The sequence below is a fragment of the Callospermophilus lateralis genome, chromosome 9, assembly GCF_048772815.1.
Source record: "Callospermophilus lateralis isolate mCalLat2 chromosome 9, mCalLat2.hap1, whole genome shotgun sequence".
Classification (NCBI taxonomy): Eukaryota; Metazoa; Chordata; class Mammalia; order Rodentia; family Sciuridae; genus Callospermophilus; species Callospermophilus lateralis.
In genome coordinates, this window is record NC_135313.1 from 27,361,583 (window position 1) to 27,371,631 (window position 10,049).

Sequence of the window (10,049 nt, forward strand, 5' to 3'; positions counted from 1 at the left end):
CAATTCTGATTTGTTGCATAAAATAAGGACTTCAATTAGAAGAGACTGGATTTTTAAATGATTTTTAAAATAGTTATAAATAAAGAATTATCTCTCCAACAGATAAAATGTATCAAATATATCAAATATTCAATACAACATTTACCCAATCTTTCTAAAAGTCTATTACCAAGCAGGCCTCTACTTCTGACCAAGACAAAGCAACAGGAGGTTTAACCTCCCTCCAAAAACAGCCAAGAAAACCAAACAAAATAAATAAAAGCAGTTATATATCATCCTAGAAAGGACAATAATCCTTTAGAGATGGGAAATAAGGTGAGCCCTGTTTGTCCCAGATTACACCTGGGAAGGTTCTAGGTGAAGCACAGAGGGGAGCAATTAAGAAAAACTTGTTCCACTTCCTGGGCTAAGACAGGACTGAGATTTGGGGAAATCAAAGCAGCTCAAATTCATATGAGAGAGTACCAGCCTGGTAAGAATCACAGAGAAAGAGAACCCCAAAGATTTGTCAAGGGCTCAACTCAGGTGTCTAGCAGAATACTGATCACATAAGTGAGAAAACTACCCAAAACCAGGGAAAGAACCACCAGAAATAGTAGCACAATAGGCCCTCTGTACGTGCAGGGTTTATACTTAACAGACTCAACCAACCACAGATCAAAAATACATTTTAAAAAATTGGGTTGAATATGTACAGATTTTTTTCTTGTCATTATTCCCTAAACAACTATTTATGCAGCATTTCCATTGTATTATAAGTAAGCTAGAGGTGATGCAGGATGATGTACATAGATGATATGCAAATGCACTGCCATTTTACATAGGGGAGATTTATATCTCCAGATTTTAGTATCTGTGGGGTGAGGGGAGTGTTTCTGGAAATAATCACCCACAGATTCCACAGATTGTATGTCCTCTTTTCACTGCCTGTTTTTTAGAACAGTTGGTTCTCTGAATTGGGTAGGGGGAGAGTATTTCAATAGCAGAGTAAAAATGAAGGGCAAAAAAGCCACTCCCACTGAATTTCATTAGAATCAACATCATTAAGTTAGGGCTATTCCTATATAAAAAGTACTGTCATTCTGTTTTACAAACAACCTTGGATCTACTATTTCAATGACACATGAACATCAAGTATACATAAAACCTGTGGTACTTTTAAATATAAAGCTTTCAGTGTTATGTTCATTTGGAAAAAAATATTTCTGAATACAATATTATTTATTAAAAGTCTCTAAATTAAAACTAAAATTTCTGAGATGTAACAAAACATAGTTAAAGAATAATCTGGATGACTTTTAGGGCTCAGGTAAAGATTTTTGGGACTGGGCTTCCCAGTTGTCCCCAGAGCTTTGCTTGCTCTAAGGATCAGATCAGCAAATCACAGAATCCAGAGTTTTAGGGCCCTCTACTGGCCAGTGTTCACTACTGCAGTCTCATTTGAGTCCATGTTAATCCCAGTCATCTCCCTGCTATAATTGTGGAAAAAAACAGTGTGAATTAGTTGAAGCAAAACTCATTTTGAAAGGGATATTATCATGGACGGAGGAGAATAAAATATGTTAAGGGAAAGAATAAAATACATTAATACAAGTAATCTTTAGCCAATCTTTCTATAAATGAGAAGGGACAAGTTTTGTTTTAAAATGATAGGAAAAAAATAAAAATAAATTGTCAAGGAAGAGAAGAGAGCTTTGAGAAAAGATAGATGGAGACTATATTCTACATCTGAGACCTTGAGTAAAGCTTTCTACTTCATGGTATCATCTGTTTCTGAAGCCTTTAAGTTGGTACTGTACCTTCTGTTATATAGTGATGATCTGGGTCTAGATATAGCTTGTGTGAATTCAGGTAGGCTTTAATTTGATGACTGCATACATAAGTGGTTGGAGGTGCTTTCCTAGGACATCTCCCAGTAAGGTGACAGTATGTATTTTCTTCTAAAAACATTGATGCATGCTCACTGCTTGGTAAAAGGTATGGCAGAGCTTGTCTGCTCATGATGGCTATGCCTTTTTCACCTGTAACAAATATATCCAAGTATGTTAGTTCTTAGATATACCTATTCACAGTATTGAACTGTTCCCTCAAGTCCCCATGATGCTGATGCAATACAGGAATAAAGACTTATAGATGCCAATAGGCATAAAACAGCCAATAATTATTTCAAAAGTGGTCAATCCATGTTCTCTTATTTGAGTATTCAGATCTTTAAAAGAGGGCCAGCAGTAATGCTTCTGGAAATTTGAGTCCAGTTCCTTGACTGATTTTTCCTACAGTTCTCTTTATATTGAGATTTTTACATTCCATTTGCTGTAAGGATTGGGGATAAAGGGTGTGTGAAATTTTAATGAATGCCCCAGACACTCTACAAAGCAAATAACTTATTTCTGCTGTAAAATTAGTTTCTTGGTTCAAATAATCTACAAAGGAAAGTAAAAATGAGGAATAATCTCAGTTGCTAGTTTATTTACCATTTTTTGTAGCATTAGTATGCCTAGTTGGATGGTATTTAGATATAGAAAGTCCATTTGATTCCAAATACAATCCATTTGATAATTTTTTTCAGATTGCGGAAATTTGTCTGAGTTAATAATGTCATTCAGAAATAAGACTTGGGTTGCAAGTTGAGTGTAGCAGGCATAGGACATCTATTTTTAGCTACCCACTGAGTGCTTGGTCAGCCCTACAATTTCCTGGAAATACAGTAGCTTCCTTGTTATATATACCTTGGTATATACTAGGCAGTGAACAACCTCAACTTCAGTTCGAAGATGAATAGCCTGCAATAGAAATTATATCTGCATAGGTCAAGAATCCATGGAACTTCCAAACTGAATCACAGCATGGCAGGCTCCACAGCATATCAGCAGTCTGTGTAAATAGTAGTGGTTTTTCCTTCTGCCAACGTATAAAGCTCTAGTAAGAGCTATAAGTTTGGTGATGGGCTGATTTTTTGGTGGACAAATAGTACATTTCAAATATTTTATGTGGGGAAATAAGATAGCCGGTTATTACCTTTCCCTAAGAATTTCATTGACAAGAGCTATCAACAAATTAAGAGTAAGTTTGGACTGCTCAAGGGAGTGTCCAAGAGGGTTTCTCGTGGTTTACAAACCACCTCCTTGTTTGTAAAGCAATCAAGGGAACACAATTCTCCATAATCATCAAGCAGGGAAAAAACAGTAGCCAAGTTTAGAATATTACATCAGTACAAATTGATGGAGGGCTTGGTTAATAGAGCCCCTTCATAGATGATGGTCTGTTATCAAGTAGAGATTGTGTTTTATCACTTATAAGAGAACTTAGCATGGGGAACACAGGTGAAGAGGGGGATAATGTAAGGGCACTAAACATGTCAATTAGGAGGTAGCTGAGGCTACTATGCATAGGCATTTGTTATGCCTGATGATACAGAGCCCAACTGGTGTGGAAAATATGACGTGGGACCTATCTGGACATGAGAAATATGCTATGTGACAAAAAGACTCCTAGAATATGCACAGCAATCCCACTGTTTTTATGATCATAAAAATAAAAATGGTTGTCAATATTGGTTAGTTCAAAGATGGGGGATGAGGACAATATTTCCAAGGAAGTCAATGCTTCAAAGAGCAAAGTGTTCCATGGTTGTATCTGAGAGAAGGGCATATAAAGTTAGGCAAGGGCAGCAAAACTGGGAATCCATTGGTGGAAGCTGCCCTTAAAAACTCACATACTGTGTCTTTGTCTTTGAGAAAACAATGGATAAAATTGACTCAAGGCTTTTTGGTGTGGTTTATTTGAGACACTGAGATATTTCATGGCCTAAATAGGAAACAACTATCTGTACCTACTGGTGTTTGGACCTCAGTCAACCAGTGCCTGCAGGAGTCTAGAGACCCACAAGAGCACTCAGGTTAGTTTACAAAGCAGAAGGTCATCAACACACAGGCAAGAATGGAATCTGGAGAAAATGCTATACAACATAAGTTGGCTTTGAGAACTTGGAAAAACAGAGGGGCCGGTGCAGTGTCACACGCCTGTAATCCCAGTGGCTTGGGAAGTTGAAACAGGAGAATTTCGAGTTCAAAGCCACCCTCAGAAACTGCAAGGCACTAAGCAATTCAGTGAGACCCTGTCTCTAAATAAAATACAAAATAGGGCTGGGGACGGGGTTCAGTGGTAGAGTGCCCCTGAGTTCAATGCCCAATACCCCCCCACACACAAAAAAAAATAGAGGGGACTCATAATATCTTTGATATATTCAAGGTTGTGTCAGTTGTTTCTCCTTAAATATGAATGTGAAGAGTAATTGTGGAACAGGTTGTTATGGTGTCAAGAAAAGAGTTGAGCAGAAATGAACTATTATAAACTAGCCTGTGCCAGCAGGAATTGAGGTAAGGATGGTGACTTGGTGAAGAAATACAGGCTGAGGAGGAGTCATAGGGAGTTCATGGAAACTAAATCTTGCATAAATCAAATCTGATTCCCTCTTGAATCAAATGTTCCTTTTTTCTTTACCAGTGAGACAGGGGAGCTACAAGGTGAAGAGGAGAAGATAAGGACACTCTGTTGCAAAAAAGAACTTGTTACAGGTTCACTTCTTTGTTCTGCGTATCCAGTGAGGAAGTACTGGCCTACAAATGGAAAAGGATTATAAGAAAATACTATAAACAGCTAGCTGTATACCAACACACTGGATAACCTAGAAGAAATGGACAAATTCCCAGAAACACATACCCTCCAAGACTGAATCATAAAAAAAGAGAAACTATCTCAACAAAGAAAAGCCTAGGACTAGAAAACTTCACTACAGCATTCTACCAAACACTTGAAAAATTAATAACAATCCTCAAAACACCCTTCCAAGAAATTGAAAAGGAAGGGAATCCTTTCAAATTCATTCTTTGAGGGTACTATTATCCTTATACCAAACCTACACAAAGACACTATAAGAAAATAACAGACCAATATTCTTTGATGAATACTGATAAAAATCATCGGCAAAATACTAGCTACAAAATTAAACAGCATATTAATAGAACACTATATTAAAGGGCATTAAAAAGATACCATGATCAAATGGGATTTATTCCTGGAGTGACTTAACATAGAAAAATCAATGTAATATACACATTAACAGAATGAAGGACAAAACTCAATCATCTTGATGCAGGAAAAAACATTTAGTAAGATCCAATACACTTTCATGATTAAAAAAAAAACAACTAAAAAGAAGAAAAGGAATAAAAGAAAATTACCTCAACATACCACAACTAATCGAATGGTAAAAGATTGAATTTTTTCCTCTGAGATTAGGAACAAGGTAATTCACTATAGTATCAGAAGTACTACCCAGAGCAATTAGGAAAGAAAAATAGAAAGCAAATTGAAAAGAAAAAAATAAATAAAATTATCTCTGTTTGCAGATACCCTGATCTTACATGTAGAAGATTCCACACAAGGAGTCTCCATACTGCTTTCCTTATTGGCTGCACCTATTTTCAGTCCCATCAGCAATGTATGAGTGTGCCTTTACCCCCTCACCCTTGCCAACACTTATTGTTGTATTCTTAATAGCTGTCATTCTGACTGGAGTGTGATGAAATCTTAAAGAGTAGTTTTAATTTGCATTTCTCTAATTGCTAGAGATATTGAACATTTTTTCATATATTTGTTGACTGATTGTATATCCTCTTCTGAGAAGCGTCTGTTCAGTTCCTTGGCCCATTTATTGATTGGGTTATTTGTGTTTTTTGGTGTTAAGATTTTTGAGTTCTTGATGTATTCTAGAGATTAGTGCTCTCTGATGTGCGTGTGGTAAGAATTTGTTCCCAATTAGTAGGTTCTCTCTTCACCTCGCTGATTGTTTCTTTTGCTGAGAAGCAGCTTTTTAGTTTGAATCCATCCCATTTATTGATTCTTGATATGAATTCTTGTACTATAGGAGTCTTATTAAGGAACCTGGGGCCTAATCCGACATGATGGAGATTTGGGCCAATTTTTTTCTTCTAAAAGACATAGTGTCTCTGGTTTAATTCCTAGGTCTTGATCCACTTTGAGTTGAGTTTTGTACATGGTGAGAGGGAGGGGTTTAATTTAATTTTGTTGCATATGGATTTCCAATTTTTCCGCTCCATTTGTTGAAGAGGCTATCTTTTCTCCAACGTACGTTTTTGGTGCCTTTGTCAACTATAACATAACTGTAATTATGTGGGTTAATCTCTGTGTTCTCCATTCTGTACCATTGGGATGGAACCACCATTTGACCCAGCTACCCACTCCTCAGTCTATATCCAAAGGACTTAAAAATAGCATACTACAGGGACACAGCCACATCAATGTTTATAGCAGCACAATTCACAATAGTTATAAGGAACCAACCTAGATGCCCTTCAGCAGATGAATGAATAAAGAAAATGTGGTATATACACACAATGGAATATTATTAAACATTAAGAGAGAATAAAATAATGGCATTTGCAAGTAAATGGATGGAGCTGGAGAATATAATGCTAAGTTAAATTAGCCAATCCCAAAAAACTAAATGCCATCATTTTATTTTCTCTGATTTAAGGAAGCTGATTCATAATATGCTGTGGGGGCAGGAGGGGGGATTAAATGAACTCTAGTTAGGGCAAAGGGAAAATGGGGAGGGAATAGAGGGGGGCATAGGGGTAGGAAAGACAGTGGAATGTGATGGTCATCATTACTCTTAAGTACATGTATAAAGACCACAAAGGATGTGACTCTACTTTGTGTACAACCAGAGATATGAAAAGTTGTGCTCTATATGTGTAATATAAATTGTAACGTATCCTGTTGTCATACATAACAAATTAAAATTCTAAAAAATTAATAAAAAGATTCCACACAAAAAAAATTTAAAGAAACCTACTATAATTAATCAATGAAGTCAGTAAATTATCAGATATAAGATGAACACACCAATCAACTGTATTTCTTTGTTAAAATTTTTTAGTTATAGATGGATCCCCTTCCCCTTTACTTTCCCCTTCCCCTTCCCCTCCCCTCCCCTTCCTCTTCCCCTCTCCTTCCCTTTCCTTTCCATGTGGTGCTGAAGATCAAGCCAAGGGCCTCATACCTGCGAGGCAAGCACTCTACCACTGAGCTACAGTCCCAGCCCACCAATCAATTTATTCTATGTACTAATAATAAACAATTTGAAAAATAAATTAAGAAATCAATTCTATTTACAGCAGCATTAAACATAATTAGTAATACCTAAAGAGATAAAAACTACATAAAATTATTGAAAGAAATTGAAGAATACATAAATAAGTAGAAACATATCCCATATTCATAGTCTGGAAGATTAACTATTGTTAGGATGTCAATACTACTCAAAGTGATCTACAGATTCCCTATAATCCCTATCAAAAACCTATGGGCCTTTGATATATAAGTAGAAAAATTCATCCTATAATCCAAAGGGAATTTCAAGAGATCTTGAAGAATCAAACAATTTCAAAAGGGAGGAATAAAATTAGAAGACTCATATTTCCTAACTTCAAAACATTACAAAGCTATAGAAATCAGAATAGCATGGTATTAGCATAAAGCAGACATATAAACCAATAGAACAGAGAATTCGGAAATAAACCCTTGCACATATGATCAACAGGTCTCCAAAAAGAAAATCGAAAAAAAAAAGCTTTACAGCATTGGAATTGTTAATAATGTATTGGGTGTGGCACCAAAATCACAGGCAATAATAACAAAATTAAACAAACAGAACTACATCAAACAAAAACTTCTGTGCATCAAAGAACACAAGAATGCCGGATGCAGTGATGCATACTTTTAATCCCAGTAACTCAGGAGGCTGAGTCAGGAGGATCAAAAGTTTGAGGCCAAACTCAGCAGCTTAGCAAAGGCCCTAAGCAATTCAGTAAGACATTGTCTATAAAAAAGGGCTGGGGCCTTAGCTTAGTTGTTAAGCACTCCTCGGTTCAAACCCCAGTACTCAAAAAAAAAAAAAAAAAAAAACAGAATGGGAGAGAATATTTTCAAATCAATAACCTGATTTAAAAATGGGCAAAGGACTTGAACTGACATTTACTCAAATGACTATCAAGCACATGAGATGATCAACATAATTAAAGACACACAAATGAAAACCACAGTGAGGTATTACCTCACATCCATTAGAAAAGCTATTATCAAAAACAAACTAAAGCCAGGCACAGTTACACACACCTGTAATCCCTCAGGAGGCTGAGATAGGAGGATCACAAGTTCAAAGCCAGTCTCACCAAGAGTGAGACGCTAAGCAATTCAGTGAGGCCCTGTCACTAAATAAAATACAAAATAGGGCTGGGGATGTGGCTCAGTGTTTGAGTGCCCCTGAGTTCAATCCCCAGTATCAAGGGGGAAAAAAAAACAAAACTAAATAAAATAACAAGTGTTAATGAACATGTAGAAAAATTCAAATTCTTGGGCACTATTGTGTGTGGGATTATAAAATGGTACAACCACTATGGAAAACAATATGGAGGCTCCTTAAAAAAACTAAAACTAGGGGCTGGGGATATGGCTCACGTAGTAGCAAGCTTGCCTCGCATGCGTGAGGCACTGGGTTAGATCCTCAGCACCACATAAAAATAAAATATAGATATTGTGGGGAAAAAAAGTTAAAAAAAAAAAACTAAAACTAGTTCTACTATATGACCCAGCAATCCAAATTATGGATATTTACCTAAAAGAACTGAAAGTGAGGTGTTGAACAGTTATTGCATATCCATATTCACAGCTGTATTATTCACAATAACCAAGTAATGGAAGCAGTCCCGATCAGTCAGGGTCCTCCAAAGAAAGGGAAGAGAAGATATATTATGGAAACTGACTCACATGCTTACATAAGAAGTCCCACCATACTCTGTCTGCCAGTGGAGAACCAGGAAAGCTGGTTATGTAATTCACTCCAACTCTGAAGGTCTGAGAACTAGGGGGCACTATGGTGTAACTTCCAGTTTGGATCTGAAGGCCTGAGAACCATGGAGGCCACTGGTACCACTCCTAGAATCCAAAGGCCCATGATCTTAGAGCTGTGATGTTCAAGGGCAGAAGATACATGTTCCAGCTCAAGGAGAGAGAATATTTGCCCTTTGACTACCTTTTTATTCTACTCTAGTCCATCCACACTGGTAAAGGCAGGTCTTCCTACTCAGTCTACCAATTCAAATGCTAATATCCAATCAAGAACAAGAAGACAGAAGGGCACAGTGGCACATGCCCATAATCTCAGTGGCTTCAGAAGCTGAGGCAGGAAGATCATGAGTTCAAAGCAAGCCTCAGCAAAAATGAGGCACTAAGCAACTCAGTGAGACCTTGTCTCTAAATAAAATACATAACAGAGCTTGGGATATGGCTCAGCAGTTGAGTGCCTCTGAGTTCAATCTTGTACCTGCTCCCTCCCAAGAAAACATGAAGAGTGAGCCTACAGAATGGGAGAAAATCTTTGCCACCTGTATCACACAGGATTAATCTCCAGGATATATAAACAACTCAAAAAACTTAACTCTAAAACAAACAAACAAACAAAAAAACCCCACAAATAACCCAGTCAGTAATTGGGCAAAGGAACTGAACAGGTACTTCACAGAAGAGGAAACATGATTGGGCAACAAATTTATAAAAAAAATGTTCAACATCTCTAGCAATTAGAAAAATGCAAATTAAAACTACATCGAGATTCCATTGTACTCCAGTCAGAATGGCAATTATCAAGAATACAAACAACAATAAATGCTGGCAAGGATGTGGGGGAAAATGTACACTTATATATTGCTGGTGGGATTGCAAATTTATGCACCCATTCTGGAAAGCAGTCTGGAGACTCCTTAGAAAACTTGGAATGGAACCACCATTTGACCCAGTTATCCCACTCCTCGGTTTATACACAAAGAACTTAAAATCAGCATACTGTAGTGACACAACCACATCAATATTTATAGCAGCTCAATTCACAATAGCCAAGCTATGAAACCAATCTAGGTGCTCTTCAACAGATGAATGGATAAAGAAAATGTGGGGGCTGGGACTGG